Below are 16,857 nucleotides of genomic sequence, written 5' to 3' on the forward strand. Positions count from 1 at the left end.
TTGATATTTTTAATTTCCATGAAGAGTTTCATGTCGTCTGCATATATAAGCACTTTCCGATTTTTGAGTATGAAGGAAATGTCGTTTATATGTAAAATGAAAAGGAGAGGCCCTAAGTGAGAACCCTGAGGTAGGCCAGAAGTTACATTAATTGGTTCAGACAGAATGTTTTGGAAGCGGACTACCTGTACACGATTCGTTAAGTATGATTTGAGCCATTCAAGAAGAGTATGTTTTATGCCATATTTTTGTAGTTTGTGTAGAAGTAAAGGTATGTCAATACGGTCGAAGGCTTTGCTAAAGTCAGTGTAAAGAGTTTCTACGTAGTTGCCAGCGTCCATTGCATTCAGTGTGAATGTCATAAATTCTAAGAGATTTGTTGTAGTTGAGCGGCCTTTAAAAAAGCCATGTTGTTTGTTTGTTATTACATTTTTAAGTTGATGAAAAAGTTTTTCGTTTACAATTTTTTCAAATAATTTTGGAATGCATGAGATAATTGCTATTCCACGGTAGTTCCGAATGTTAGATTTTGCACCAGATTTAAATATTGGTACAAGAAAGGAAGATTTCCATGCTTTAGGGAAAGTACATTTATTAAGTGATAAGTTAAAAAGTAGTTGTAGTGGTAGTGTAAGTTCTTCAGCAAGATTTTTTAAAAATATTGGTGGTATGCTGTCAGGTCCAGGCCCTTTTGAGGCGTCTAAGTTTTTCAGTGCTGTCGAAATATCATGTTCTGATAGATAGTTTACAGAGATAGAGTTGGAAAATGCAGGTATGAAAGAGAAGTATACACGGTCACGGTCAGTTTCTGAATAAGATGTATATACTTCTTGGAAAAAATTTGCAAAGTGATTGCAGATTTCTGTACTATTTTTCCCTACATGTTCGTCGAGGTGCATTTGAGATGGAAAATTGTTGCTTTTTAGTTTAGTTTTCGTGTAGTTAAAAAAGTTCTTAGGGCAAGTCTTTATTTCGTTTTCAATTTTGCGGTTGTATTCTTCGTGTGCTGTGTTAATGGCTATTTTGAGTTGATTGCATAGATTTAAGTAATTTTGAAGATGGGCGTCACTTTTTTCTTGTTTGTAAGTTTTGTGCGCTTTTTGTTTCCTATTTTTCAAATGTTTTAGTTGTGAATTGAACCATACAGGTAATTTGCTGTTATGATTTTTTCTTCTTCTTTTCATGGGCAAAGTTTCGGATAATATTTTGTTTATAATGTGATAGAATTTGTTTATTTCGACGTCGACATTTCCTTCTGTACTCAGTATGTTCCGCCAATTTATTATACTTAGTCTACATTTGACTTCTTCAAAGTCAATTTTATTGTATTCCGGCACTTCCTCATATTCCAAGTCGTAGGGAAGGGATGCATTGTGTGTAAATAATGAATATTCAATTGCGGTGTGAAATGCTTCATTTTTCCATAATGGCAGGTTTGATGCGTTCACACAAAAGTCTTCTGTGCAATTTGTGAAAAGAAGGTCTAAATATGCGTTTTGTTGATTTTTTACGGAGTTTACTTGATGTAGGCCAAAATTAGAAATTTTGTCGAAAAAGTAATGCAATGTTGGGTTTTCTCCTACGACTGGAAGTAAGATTGATTCATTTTCAATGTCAGAAATGAAGTCCGCATTACGTTGATTGAAGTCGCCAAAAATATGAAGCTTTACTTCAGGTTCCATATTCGAAATAATTGTGTCTAAAGATTGAAAGAATAATTCAAAAGAGAATTTGTTCGCATTTTCGGGTGGGAAGTAGACAGAGCAGTAAATATGTTCTTCTCCCAATATTGAGACTTTGGCCCATACATGCTCAAATTCTTTATATTTAGGAGTAATAATTTCTTCAGAAGTAAAGCAAGAGTTTATGGCTATGAGGACTCCACCTCCAGATTTTTTCTGACAGAGAGATAAATTTCGGTCGTGCCGGAATACGTTAAAATTATTTCCAAATACTTCTTCGCTTCTAACACTTTCATCCCAGCTGCTTTCAGTTCCAAGGATTACGTCGAAAGAGGAGGTTATTAAATTTTGATGAATTTCTTTCATTTTGGCCGGGCTTTTCATGCGGTTGAAATTTTGGCAATAGACCAAAATTTCAGTCACATTTTGTCTATGAAGCGAAGAAGTTTTTGAGAATTCTGGAATACTTACATTACTAATTTCGGTGTCTATTCCTTCGTCAAAGGGCGTCGTTATTTCCGAAAATTCGGCCTTGTAAAATTGTGTTCGGCTTCCCGGATTAGTTGGAGTCGGCGGATGTGTTCACTTGTCAAAAATTTCCCATAAGAGTCCAGGTCGGCCTGCGCTTCGTGGTTGCATCAGCCGAAACCACCACGCCGCATCGACGACTTCGACATGTTCGGACAGGATAATCGCTTAGAGCTTAACACTGTTAAGTTTATGTAAATGTACTAGTATAAGTTCACTTGAAACCAAATCTACTGAGTTGACTTTAACGAAAAGTGGCATCACTGCTATGCAGTTCGATTCGAGAGTTAAGAGAGTTCAGTTTAAAAAATTAACAAATTTTTAGTTTTATTTATTTGAGTGAAAAGCAAGTTGCAGATTAAACTAATCTAGTTTAAAAGTACTTTTTATTTGCATCAAAACCTTGAAGAAATGGTTTGTATCCGATAGTATCCTGAGATTCTAGGAGCGAATGTATATCTGATGTATATAAGATTTATGGACTTTTCGCATTCAAATATTTTCTTTAACATAAATAAAATGAACATAATATAAGACATATAAATTCTACAAACTCTAATTCATCTTCTGAATCCTTCAAACTAAAAGTATATGATGGATGCTTGCACTTATTAAAGACTGTCCCAGAAAGTATGGACGCACTTTGATTTCGCTGTAAATAATTCACAAGTGTAAGATATTCAAATTTTACTCGATATACTGATAATATTAGACTACAACCACAGAATATTATTCTCAACATTTGCTACTTAGCCGTTGCAGACTAGCTGGCGCACCTTCTTGCGAACGTTCCTAATTAAATTCCGTACAGATTTCTTGGCGACAAGTTTTGACACTTTTTTCCAATCTTTTTCGAACTGTTGAATGGTTTCGGCTGCCGAGACATGTTTTCTAAGATGCGCCTTTGTTAATGCCCAAAATTCCTCAATTGGTTGAAGTTGTGGGCAATTTGGTGGATTCATGTCTTTTGGGACGAAAGTGACATTTTTGGTAGTATACCATTCTACCGTTGATTTCGAGTAGTGGCAAGAAGCAAGATCTGGCCAGAAGACAACAGGATCCTTGTAGCTTCGAATCATGGGTAGAAGTCGTTTTTGTAAACATTCCTTGATGTATATTTCGCTGGTGATGAAGGGTTTCGAAATCTTACTGCTGGTGATGAAGGGTTTCGAAATCTTACTGCAGATACAAATTGCTTACCAGACCATAGCTTTCTTACCAAATTTTTCGGCTTCAATCGATGTCTCGGACTGGTTTAACCCTTTTTTTACGGATCTTCACATAACATACATCATCGTCATCGTCATGTTATCATACTAAGAAATCCAATTAAAATATATTTAATAATCGAAACAGAAATACATTTAATAATCGAAACAGAAAAAATACACACTCACACTATCACACACTCTCATCTCGAAATGACGATTAAAAGTTACTTAGTTACTACTGAGCAATCATCGTGATAAGACGCCCATCTTTATTGTTCCGAAGTTCCCGTTACGCTGCTGTTTGCTTTATGGTGCTGAATTGCCATCTGTAAATTCTTGGAAAGACAATTCATTTTGGCGACACCCGTTGGTAACGTCGTTTATCGATCAACAACTTGCCCTTCTCGAATCGTATAATATTGTGGTCCCGGCAAAGATTTGTAATCGAGCTTCACGTAGGTTTCGTCGTTCATGATTATGCAGTTAAAATTTCCAGCAAGAGTCGTATTGTACAGCTTTCGAACCCTCGGCCTGATCGATGGTTTTTGTTTCGGACTACGTTTTGGTTGTTTCTGCTTCTTATAGGTTCAAAGATTCCAACGTTCTTAGCACGAAGAACATTTGACTTCGAAGTGACCACTTTTTTGGTCACATCCCGAACTGAAACCTCCTTCTTTTGCTCGAACGCCTTCAGTATACGTTTATCCAACTGAGGGTTAGTAGTACCTTTTTTCGACCCGTTTTCGGTTTATCCTCAAAGGTGTTATCCTCACCGAACTTCCTAATTGCATTTCGCACGGCTTTTTCACTTACTCCTTCCATTTTTGCTATCTTTCACAGTGACAGTCTGCATTCTGTGCACCATTTGTACACAATTTTTCGACGTTGTTCTGCTGAAAGTCCACGCATTTCAAAACAAACTAATGAAAACGAATAAAAAACTGCGCAAGTGGTTAGAGAAGAGTGTAAACAACAGGACGCAGCCATAAAAATTGACAGATTCTGAACCATTGCGAAATGGCAGCGGTTTTTGGTTGCGTCCATACTTTCTGGGACAGTCTTTATTGTAACTCAAAAACCTTCTTGCATCCGGTGAAAGGAACTTCATGGCGTTTTCGATAGTTTTCTCCAGTAAGTTACTACAGAGATAGAAGACAGGCATTTCTGTTTCAACAGACTTACATGGCTGGTACTACGACCATACTGACACTAAGAATCTTTCCAGGTTGGGGCTCGAACATACGGCAACTGGTTAGTAAGACCCTTTCAGCCGCGCACTCCTCAAAACGACATGCGGATAATTTCATTCGAAACCGAAACGTACTTACTTGATATATGACGAGCAACAACTCGTAGTGGTGAGTCTATGCCGTATGAAAGAGTCTTTTCCACTTTTAGCCCAGTTCAGTTGCATTGAATTGAGAGTATCCCTGGGTCTTCCTTAACTGCAAAAATCCAATCTGTACGCGGCTTATCTCGGCGACGGCCTCATCCGGGTTCAATGCCGAATATTATCTTTGATTGTCATCCTCACCAACCAAGGATAAGGCATTTTGAGTTTCAGTTGATAATTTTTTTGAGCGATTGCTAAATCTTTCCTGGCGATAAAGTCAAATCACTTATTGCATTCTAAATATTGAATCTCATTTGAAGGTTATCCATACTGGACTGATTTAGTATAATAAAGCTCCTACAGAAACGTTAAAGCTTTCTTGGAAGCAAGAAAATTTCCTCCCGCATGCAATGTATCATGCAAGGTTGTTCAAAACAAAACACCACCTCTCCTCACTAACCAAGAAACTGGGATGGAAATGTACACTTCATATTAAAAATTACGAATTATCGCACACTGCTCTTTACTCTTGCGGTTTTTTTTTTCGATTGACGTGCGGTAGTGGTTATACGGCGTTATTAAATAAGATCATATTTTCTTCCATCTCAAAAGTAAACGATTCCAATCGGTTTCGGAAAAAATGCTGAATCGAAAAGCGCTTGGGCACGCATCCCTTTATAGGAGCTATTAGCCGTTATTCCACACTTTCCATTAGAACCCATCAGCAACGGAATATTCAATTTCTTTGCCAATTAGTGCCCAACGGAAGAGAAGTTAGACAAGCTGTACAAAATGCCTTTAATTCAAATGACCCGAACCCCTTTAACTAAAGGCCAATCCGATTTGTATCCGCAGAGTACCACACTCCACTTCTAATCGAATTTCCGGCAAAAAAATAAGGCTTACCCAACTGTGGCCATATTTTTTACTCCCGCGGTACAATGACCGATCAAATAATTTACAGACCATTATCGTCCATCTTGGTGTTTTTCACCCTACGATGTTTACCGGAAATGTGCCAAAGCAAAGAAAAAAAAGCGAAATAAACTGTAAAACTCGCGAACTAATTAGACAAGGATTTGTCTTTGAAACTTTTGCGCTGATCGGCCGGCCGGTTACTTTAGGGTTTCTGGCGAAATGGGGCACGGATGCAAATTTTTCTGGGTGCAATTCAATTACCTAGTTTGAATTCGAGGGTAACGCAATGAGAAGCAGCTGAGCCAATGTCAAACTTTGAGGTTGAAAATGGAACGGGAATTGTTCTTGTCTGTCCTTTGTTTGGCAATTTCATTAGAGTTTTATGAGAAGGCAAAATATTATCAACATTTTGATAGTAGAGAAGCATCCCTTCCCGAAAGGGGATTACGATGGTTACGAAGTATCAATTGAACAGAGTCCAAACAATTTCCTACTGCACTAATTTATCGTTTGATTGTCTAACCGGAACACAGCAATAATTATCCGTTTCTTATATCTCTACACTCAATTCGTTGATGGCTAGTGTTTGAGTGCTCCATCATATTTCTATGTCTGTATTTATGAAGGATTAAAAGAATGAAACGATACGAGGGCAGGTCAATGACTTTTTGAAATTCTCGGCTCGGCATAATTAAAATTGCAACACTGCTCCTGTTAACAGCCAACTGACTGGTTCCTACTCAAAGTTTGAACAAGCTGCGTCATCATGTTTGTGTTTGACATACTAAATTGAAAAAAGGTAATTCGATTCTGCGAAAAAAATCATCACTCAAACCTAGACTAAATTTGATGAATATTATGCAGACTCTGCATCGCCCATTTCCATGATACAGAAGTGGTTCACAGCATTTCGAATAATCTGAGCTACTCTGAAAAGTAAAAGTAAACGGTTGCCAATTTGATTAGCTATTTCATTCTATTTTCTCCATTTGAATTATGATACTTTTTGTCTGAGCAAATGGAAAAGAAACGAACAATGTGCATACTGGCATCGAATATGCTCTACCATAAACTAGTCCGTATTAGTGATGATGCCTAGAAGTAAAAGGTGCTAGTAAAAATGAGTACCGATTTGCCTCGATTCGCAAGTAGACCAATCACATTCTGTGAGATCATATAAAAACTTATTTTGACGGGTCAGTAATAGATAAGCCCATTTGCACAAACTGAGAATCAATCAAAAGATACCTTTTCCACAGAGGTTGCTGTAAAATTTTTATCTATTATGATCTTCATTGGATGTTTGCTTGCAAAGTTTAAATAAATCGATGATAGCTTTTTCATTTTATTCCATGACCGTACCATCACGTAGCACTGATAAATTGAATAATTGGGCAGGTATTCGTCTCATATCCACCATAGGGGAAAGTATTATAAAGGTCCTCTGATGGCCAAAATGTCCCCTTTCTTTTTTAAAGTATTCAAGACTTTTCCAAACAAAAGTTTTATCACTAACACTATCTTTTCGTAAGATCTTTCTGCTATTCAAGTTTGACAGTTGTCATTTGCTGGAAAATATGAAAAAACTGAAAATATCATTAGGCAGCTTTGCGATGTAAGGTTTTGCTTCGATTAAACGAGCATTTTAACCGTAAACAAATGTCTGATGGTTGGTTGCTGCTTTTAGCAGTGCTGTTGTCTCTATTTACAGTATGAAAGTCCAGAGAAACAAAGCCATTTGTTTGATATACGAATTTTCTCATAACAGTCACTCAGCGGACATTTTTCAACAGTGTGCTTCAAGTTAAAATATAGTTTTAAAGATTTATAACGGTTTTTAAAACAAAATGCAGCATTGAAAGGATAACAAATGTTGGTTTCCAATTGCAATCAATCGATTATGCAATTGATTTTTGATGCAAAGAATATCTTCTTTATCGGCTTCGGCGAAGAATATTTTCTATATCGACATTTCAAGAGGCATATCGCATCATTGTTGTGGGACATACCACTGATTTGTTATTATACGGTTGCTGGGGTATTATGCCAACGGCAAGCGAAAACACTGAGATTCTGTCAATGAATTCTCATCACTTCTACCGAAATCATTGAACATTATGTTCCTCAGCCGTGTTGCGAAGAAATTCCTACATTCTCGAAGAAAATACATCAGTACATATAGAACTATCTCAATGTTTTCATAAGGGGGGGATATTGTAACACTTTACCCAAATACTATCAAAGCCATGAAATTTACATTCAACGTGTGAGTAGAAATCGTCGTTAAGGAACAAAACAATTTGCAAGCATATGAGTAATGTCAACAATGTGTGCGTAAAAACAATTTCCTGTGCTTCTTTTCCTGATTTTAATCCATAAATCTTCCATTTGGTTGAAAATAAAACAAATCAGTTCATTCTGCTTAGAATTGTAATTCAAGAAAAGCGAAAATCTTAGTCTAAAACTCTCCTTTGCTCGAAAATTGTTTAAGTTTCAGATAGCTTCCACTAACACATTTGATTAGCAACGCACACATTCCTATATGGATTTTCTCTTGCAGAACTTAGTGCCAAATAAAGATTTACGTACTTTCTATTAGTAATCCCGCAAAGTAGAAATCTTTAATTGAATACGCGAAAAGCAATGGATATGGAAGATTATCATACAACTATCAATCTTTCTGGAAAACTGTTTTTTTTACCAGAAAATATTTAATTTTGTTTATTTTGTGTAGCGCGATCTAATACAAATGCATTGAAGCAGTGTAGCTAACTTTTTTATTAGGGCATTTAAATTTACATTCATAAAATATAGCAATTTTTCATCAAACATTGGTGAAAATTTGATGAAAACGGATATTTCATCCAGAAAGTCAGGCTTAACATTCGTTTGAGAATAAATCATTGCTTAACAAAAATTGTTTGAAACTCAATCGATCAAGCCACTTTGATAAACTGGTTGCACTGTTTATAAAAAAAACATAGACCTATGAGATACTTACCAAATAAAATGTACGTGATACACAAATTACCAACACAAGTAAACTTGATTTACATTTGATCCTTGAATGAATGAAACGGGAACAATGTAAACAATGTATGCTGTTTTTTTCTGACTCCATTCAGGGATGCCGGGTAATTTTATCAAAAATCTGATCAAGCCAAAAAACTGTCTGGGCAAAATCTGAAGCTCATATGACAAAAATCATTTTTGGTTTAGAGCAATTCAACTGATTTTGCTAATGTTTTTTGTTACATTGCTGAAAGTGAAGTATGAAGGTTATTTTTCCGTAGATTATTATGCCGAATGGCATAGTTTTTGAGGACACTTTGTTGAAGAATACTTTTGAAGATATTTTTTTTTCACGGATATTTTACCGAACAGGACATTTTTCGGAAGATTGTTTTTGCTAAAGGACATTTTTCGGAAGATTGTTTTTGACATAGCCTTGTCTTCGAAGTTTGTTACATTGAAAACTATTATTATATGGCAGTTGGCCATTAAACGGAAGGCCTTTTTAATTACTTCCCGACACATGTTTTATCGAAATTTCAAAATGTGAAGAAGGTGTAAAAATTTGAAATAAAAGTGAGTTCACTGTAAAACAATATTCACACTGTAAAACAAATTCTGAGAACGAAGTATGAATTGTCAAGTTATTTGCACTTTTATGTAATAAGTACTCTGCCTAAGGTGATTTCGACAAAGGTCATTCTGCCGATGGCTATTTGGTCGAAACCGATTTTGCCAAAGATTTTGCAGAAAATTATTTTGTTGAAGGGCAATTTTTCCAAAGTTATTTTTTGAACGGCATTTAGCTAAATCACATTTTTCACTTAAGGTTTTTCCAACAAAAGCCATTTATCCTAGTGTGATTTTACCGAAGAGCTCTTCCGCTTTTTTTCCAAAAATCTTCAATTGAAATCCATAGTTTCAACGAAAGGGTTATGTTTTCCAAAAGCCTTGCCTTAAAGACTATTTTACCGAAAGTTTTTTTTACCGAAAGCCATCTCCGCAACCTTTTTAACCTAAGATAATTTCGCTGAAGGTTTCCTTGCGGAAACCCTTTTTGTTGAAATCGTTTTTGAAAAAGATGATATTTCTTAAGGAAGTTTTCTTCGCCGTAGCATCACTTTTACATAGAATTCTTATTATAATATAATCCTAATATAGTCACAACGATTTGAATTTAATAAATCATATTCCTCTTATCTTTTCAATATCATATATTATAATATTCAAATATATTATTTGAACCAAACGATTAACTGCTATAAAGTTTAAAATAAGCTGAAATTTTTATACATTTTGTTGATAATTTCATAAAATACTTCGAGTTTGCTTGTATCAGCACATCATTTCAATTTAAATTTAGCTATTGGATGAACAAATGGACGCATTAGGAGTCAGACCTAAGTCTCAAAAGGTTATTATTCAATTGAAACTCCAATTGTATTTATGAAATGATAATGAAGTTTCATGTATGGAAGATCACGACAAGCAAGAATGTCTCGAACTGGTAAAAAAGGTGATAATGTCCAACGCGATTTTGTTGGAAGTTTATCTAAGTTCATTTTGCCGAAGGGCTCTTTTATAAAGACCAATTTACCGAAAGTATTTCAAGTTTTTGTTCCCGAGGCTCAATTTGCCATTTTTTTATATTTAGGGGTTTTTGCGTAAATCTCATATTTGTATTCAATGCGAAGAAAATGAATTTTTGAAACTCATTTTGCCTAAAATAATTTTGCTGAGGATAATTCTGCCGAAGGCTATGTTTTTTCGATACAGATTTCGATGAGGTTTTTTAGCTGAAATTCATTTTGCTGGAGTCTACTTTGACGAGGGTAATTCTACCGAGAGCGCATTTTTTCAAAGATCATATTATCAAGGAAGTATTTTTTTCTCGCATGAAGTTTAACGAAGGCAGAAGGTCGTTTTGTTGAAGATCATTTTTATAATTTTCGGAAGGTATTTTTCTCCGAGGTTTACTCCACCGACTGTTATTCTTCTGAGCGTGATTTTATCAAAGGCTTTTTAATCATCTTCTGAAGGCTTTCCAACCGGAATCCATATAATCGGAGGTCCGTTTAGATAAAGGTAATTTTACCGACAAGCATTTTCATAAACACAATTTTACAGTAGGTATTTTCGCCGAAACTTTTGTTTACGAAGGTCATTTGATCGATGCTAGTATTACAGAAGGTCACTTTATTGAGGAGCATTTTACCAAAAGCAATATCGTCGAAATTTTGTCGTGAATACTTACTTACTTTACTATGGGGCGCCTTTACAAAATTTACCGCTGAGAGAGTGATAAGTTTTTGATCGTGAATATCTCATGTTGTATCTAACGTATAAATATCATTTTTGCTACATGCCATCTGAAATATGATCATCAGTTTATGATAACATTTTCAGTTGTATTACATAATCACAAACTACTCAAAACTAAAATTTCCTTAAATGTTTGGTATAAACGAGTATCAAAGAAGAAAAATTTAACGCGTGTTTGCCTTTCTCGTACCCGAGCCGACGGATTCGATGTAGTAAGCAACATTTCATTTCTACGTTACCTACTGAAGAGGTATAAAAGGTTAACAATTGATATAATTCGTTCATTTTTGTCTGTGCAGTTGACTGAACAGGAAGTGAAGCAAGTGTACCATTTCGGTTGGTTGAGGTCCACAGCTCAGTTTCATTTCCAGTATCGAGAATTCAGTTTCTGAATAAAATTTCAGCATTTCGTTCCAGATACAGAATCATCAAGCTTTCAGTTCTGTTGCGTGACTGCTTTTTTGTGCATCGTTCGCTGTATGAGTTTCACTTCAAACAAGAGCGTTTGCTGGTCGTTTGCATTTGAGAAAAATACAACGAAAAGTGAACAAAGATGGAAAACATTCTACAAAATCAGCCCTTCAAAGGGCTCTAAATGTTATCTAAAGAACTTTTAGAATTATTTATCTGTTGAAATATGCAAATTGGAAGTGAAAATAACTAGTGAATGTTTACATTCTGATAGATTCGAATTGGGAAAATTGCGCATACTTTTCTCGGCTTTTTTGACGTAAATACGTCTTCCTTCAATATAGAGCGCTTTTCAAGAGCTTATCATATGGGTGAGTGGTAAGTTTTTGATCGTAAATATCTTTTGTTCCATTTAACAAGTCATTGGAGATATGATCAGCAATATGTGATAGAATTTTTCAGTAGTATGAGATAACCAAAAATAATTCTAATCCGAATTGCATTTTTCCTAAATTTTTCATAACTGAATAAGCTAACAAATTGAAACTTCATTCATTCTAGCCTGCGTAGTTGACAGTTTTGGATTTCAGATTAAGAATCCAAGACCAGATTTTCTTTTTCATTTTCACAATCCAGATCTTAACTTCAGTTCCTCGTCGAGAATCCAAGGCCAGAATCGAGATCCAGAATTCTGAAACTGTAGCTGAAACCGAATTCTGGAACTTGATTCTGCGCCTGTATTCTGGAACTAACATCACAGTCTCGATTCTAGACCTGGGCTCTCGGTTTTGAAACTGACTTCTGGAACTGAAGATGCATATCAGACCAGAATTCTGTTTCAAAATTGCTGTCCGGAGTTCAGAATTCAGTATCAGTAGTTTCAGAATCCTGAAACTGAGTTCTGAACCTGTAGTCCTGGAACTTCAGACCGAAATCTAGGATTATAACTGAGATTCAAAATTCCATTGTATTTCCAGAATTTAGTACAAAAACACAATGTAGATTCCATGTTCCGAATTCAGTGCAGTGCAGTATTTGAATTTGGTTCAAGAATTCAGTTCTACAATCCAGAAGAATAAATGAAATCAGGAAATAGAATCTGCAGATTTTTGAAGTTTTTAAAACTGAATCCTGAACCGGAATTCTGTAGCTAACACTTAGCTGTAGAATCTAGGTCCAGAGTACATTACTAGGATTCAGGTTAAGAATTCAGTTCCGAGCCAGAATCCTGGTCTCGAATTTAGTCCCACAACACAGATTCAGTAATCAGTTCAGCAATCCAGAATTAAGTTCTAAAACACAGCATCAGAATTCAGTTCCAAAATCGAGCAACAAATCTGAGAATTCAAATTCAAAATTCAGTTCTGGCAGTCGGTTTCAAAATTTAGTTCCAGAAATCCAGATCCAAAATTCAGATTCTTCAATATCAAAGAAACTGATCCATTCATATTATTCGTATTCGTGTCATCCGGTTATGTCTCTGACATTACCCACTCGTCTTTTTTGTTTCCGAAGACTTTTTTTCAAACAATTCATTTCACCAAAGATCATTTCGCGGAACCGTGTATAAACCGATTCATTTTGTTAGAATTCATTTCATGATACCGGTGATCAGAGATGGCATTTCACCAGAGAGATACACGCTAGAGTCAGATTTTTGCCAAACCGAGGATGCAAAAAACGAAGCACCGCACAAAGGGGAAAGCGCACTTCTTCTCAATGTCGAATAGACAGCATTTGAGTGTGTGCTTGTGGTTAAAGCAGCTGGCGCGAGTGAAACGCATTCTCTTCGCATGAATCGCTCACACGCGCTCTCGTCTAAATACACCCAAGTGACCACTGGCGCGTGATGGTGAGCGAACACTTCTGTGAACTTCAATTAATAGAGAGTAGATCTGGCCTTGCTATGAAAAATTTGTAAGGAAAACCGAAAATTTTACGATAAATTGTTTTATTTTGCTGATTTTGCGTGTCCACGCTTCATCTACGAAAACCATACAGCAGAGTGCTCACCGGCGTGTACACCTCTGTGAAAGTATCTGCATCCACCTCAGAGAATTTATTAGCTAATGCTCTAGCACTTTGGTGCGATTCAGTGGAAGAGGTAAAAGGAAATAAACAAACGCACTCATGATGCGTGCACACTTCACACAACAGTGGTGTATAAATGTGAAAGAGAAGAGCTCTCGTTGAAGTTGTCAGTGCGAGGGGAGAAATTTTGCTTGCTCTTCGTCACACAGAGGAGATAGACATCTCTGCCGGTGATACAGCTCGATTCATTTAATATCTGTTCTTAGTTGATTAATATCAATCAATAAAATTTGAAGGTGAAATTTATGAGAGACTGATTGCTTTCAACGAATTCTATAGCGCGACTTGCCAAACAACACTTGCCAGCTGGCAAGCTTCTTGGGATAGAGATAATCTGGATCGGTGGATGCACTCAATTATTCCTAAAATATCGACAAAGGCATGGTTCAGGGGACTGGATGTGAGTAGGGATTTCATTCGTGTGATGTCCAGACTCATGTCCAATCACTACACGTTAGACGCACATCTCCTTCGAATTGGGCTCTCCGAGACTAATCATCATGTCGTTTGGGTTTGTTTGGAGTATCGTAATGTCAGATCTCAACTAATAAATTCCTTGCGTACCCAAAATAGACTATCTAATGTCCCAGTTCGAGACATTCTTGCTTGTCGTGACCTTTCTTACATGAAACTTCTTTATCATTTCATAAAAACAATTGAAGTTTTAATTTAATAATTGACTCTTTTGAGGGTTAGTTCTGACTCCTACTGCGTCCATTAGTTCATCCAATTGCAAAAGTTTAATAAAAATGATGGGCTGATAAAAACAAACTTAAAATAGGTTACGAAATCAACAGCAAAATGTATAAAAATTTCAGATTATTTTATAATTTATAGCAGGTAATCGTTTGGTTCAAATAATGTTCTTAAGTAGATTTAATAATAAATAACGAAATACCTAATATGATATTTAAAAAATAAGAGGAATATGTTTTATTAAACTCAAATCGTTGTGACTATATTAGTATCATATTAGGATAAGAATTCTATGTAAAAGTGATGCTACGGCGAAGAAAAACTTATGTAAATTGCCTTAAGAAATAAACGTATTTATGGAAAAAAAATCAATAAAATTAGCGATGCCAATGTCATCATTGAATTATTTTACAAACGACTCAAAATATGCATTGAAAACAAAATTGTGAATATAATTACGATAAACAGAAGAATCTAGGTGGGGAAAGGTACATACATGATCAAATCGATACAGTTTCAATGACGTTAGCATTTACTGACCCATGTACGAAATCGATAATAAGACGCGGACGAAATGACCTCTATCTAGCAGAGTTTCGATTGTGCTAATGCAAAATAATATCATAGCGTTTATTTTCGGTATAAAGAAGAATGTGCATCAAATATGGAGCTGCAGTTCTCAAAAACTTTGAATATTAGAAGAATGAGTAATCGGGATTTTACATATTGTTGAACAAATGGTTTTTCGATGATTGGTTATGAATCAAAAATACCTAAACATACGGGATGGTATTCAATCCAGAAGAATGTTCTTCGTGTCGATACCAAATTGAAATTGTTCCGACGCAACTAGCAGAAGGATAAAGTTTCCTTTCCATCGGTGCATGATGAGCAGATTGGTGTACCGAACGAATAACGGTGCGTAACTGCGAAACAACGCACCGGAGTAGCTTCAGCGCCATTCATTCAAAAAATGCCCCCGTGCAAAAATAGATTCATGCTTCCACGTTTCATTACCTGAGTGCAGGCAATGAAGAAACCCAGCAACTTCTGTTCGTAGTTGCAACAACTTTCTCATTGTAAGTAATATACCTCCCGAGAAGACGAATGTTCCGATAGCTGTCGAAACTAGAAAATTACATCTTGAAATGCAGATATAATAGAACAATTTTGCTCTTGTAAAAATATGGTTTTAAGAGTTTTTAGCTATCAGCAATTTCAGAATTCACGATGTCGTCGTTCTGCATTCTTAATCCCAAACCCTGAGCCCCTACCGAGAAAGAGTTCTTCAACACTTGACTGTCAAAAAATGTCTCTTTCTTCGATAAAGAAATCATTTTTTCACGATCCTCTTGCAAGCCTATTCCAATATCGAATATAATACCTTACATTATAAATATTTATCAATACTTGAATAAATTTCGTCACACCCTCCGAATCGGGCAAATACGCAAGGAGGCCGTGGAAGAGTTTTCATGTTTGCCGTTGACAGCTGAATTCAGATTCGAGTCGGATGAGGTTTCCCGTTCAACCACTGTGCCGCAACTGCTGCATACTGTGACTGATTGATATCACCGATGTCAAACGATGTAGAAGACTGTATCCTACGTTTCGAAACAACTTGCCTTGCAAGGAGAACCTGTGCTCGCTATTCAGAGTCACCAGTAGTGTATGGCATCCTTTTTCGACCTTGAGAGAGTAACAGGGTTTATTCGCGGTAATGATTAATCATACAGGTTTTAGTCAAAGCACATTGTGTACGAATATAAACTATTGTGAATGAAACAAACACTGACGTTTCGTGTAAGATCGAACAAGGGATTCATCCCTTATAACTTACCTTGCCACTGGTAGTGCCTGTTAAGAAAAACAGAGAGGCTTTTATAGAGTAATAAATTAAATTGACTCTTATTCAATTACCTGTGGGGTGCGCAGTACACACAAGACGGTTTTATTCCGCTCAATTTCGTTCCCGGCTAATTCAGTAGAAGGGTAGTTTCCTCTGAAGAAAACCCAGGGAAATACTGTTTTCACTGGAAACCAACACTGACTCATGCACTCATGAAAGCTCCCCAGCAAACTATTGTAACAGCATTTGTTTTCCGTTTACTATAGTATCGATCCAAGTGGAGGCACCGGATAGCCACTGTTTCAAACAGCTTGTTGATATGAAATGTCAAACCGGTACGTTTCACATCTGCCAGTTGCTTTATGGGTTCACAAATAGATGGCCTTGCAGTTTAAAATACTGCAGCACACGAAATGGTGATCCTGGTAAACGTGCTGTGAAAACTGACAGAAATATGATCAGCAATCTATGATCAAAATTTCAGTAATATCAAATAACTGGAAACAAACCAGAATCAAAGTTTGATAAAGTGTTTGGTATGAACGAGCATCAATGAGGAAAACTCATGACACGAGTTTCCTTTTACTGTCATAACGTCTATAACTCGTTTTCAACATTGTGATGAGGTATATGGCTCTTCTAGAATCCTATGACTTTTCGTGTACAAATTGTTTTACAACCAGTCCAATTAGCGACAACATACTTGATTATATTCTATGCAAACTTGAGGACACTAACCGAATTCGTAACGACACAATATATAATGAGTTAAGTGACCACTCTCTAATCTTAACGACCCTAAAA

General features: G+C 36.1%; 1 long non-coding RNA gene across 1 annotated transcript; it reads right to left on the reverse strand.

Annotated features, from left to right (window-relative positions):
- Window positions 1-15,667: 15,667 nt before the first annotated feature.
- On the reverse strand, window positions 15,668-16,463 carry LOC131436152 (uncharacterized). Its single transcript, XR_009230588.1, has 3 exons — window positions 16,125-16,463; window positions 16,045-16,061; window positions 15,668-15,893 (listed from the first exon to the last, which is right to left on the reverse strand). It is a non-coding gene; the product is annotated as an uncharacterized LOC131436152 (long non-coding RNA).
- Window positions 16,464-16,857: the final 394 nt, after the last annotated feature.

This window comes from Malaya genurostris, chromosome 1 (genome assembly GCF_030247185.1).
Source record: "Malaya genurostris strain Urasoe2022 chromosome 1, Malgen_1.1, whole genome shotgun sequence".
NCBI lineage: Eukaryota > Metazoa > Arthropoda > Insecta > Diptera > Culicidae > Malaya > Malaya genurostris.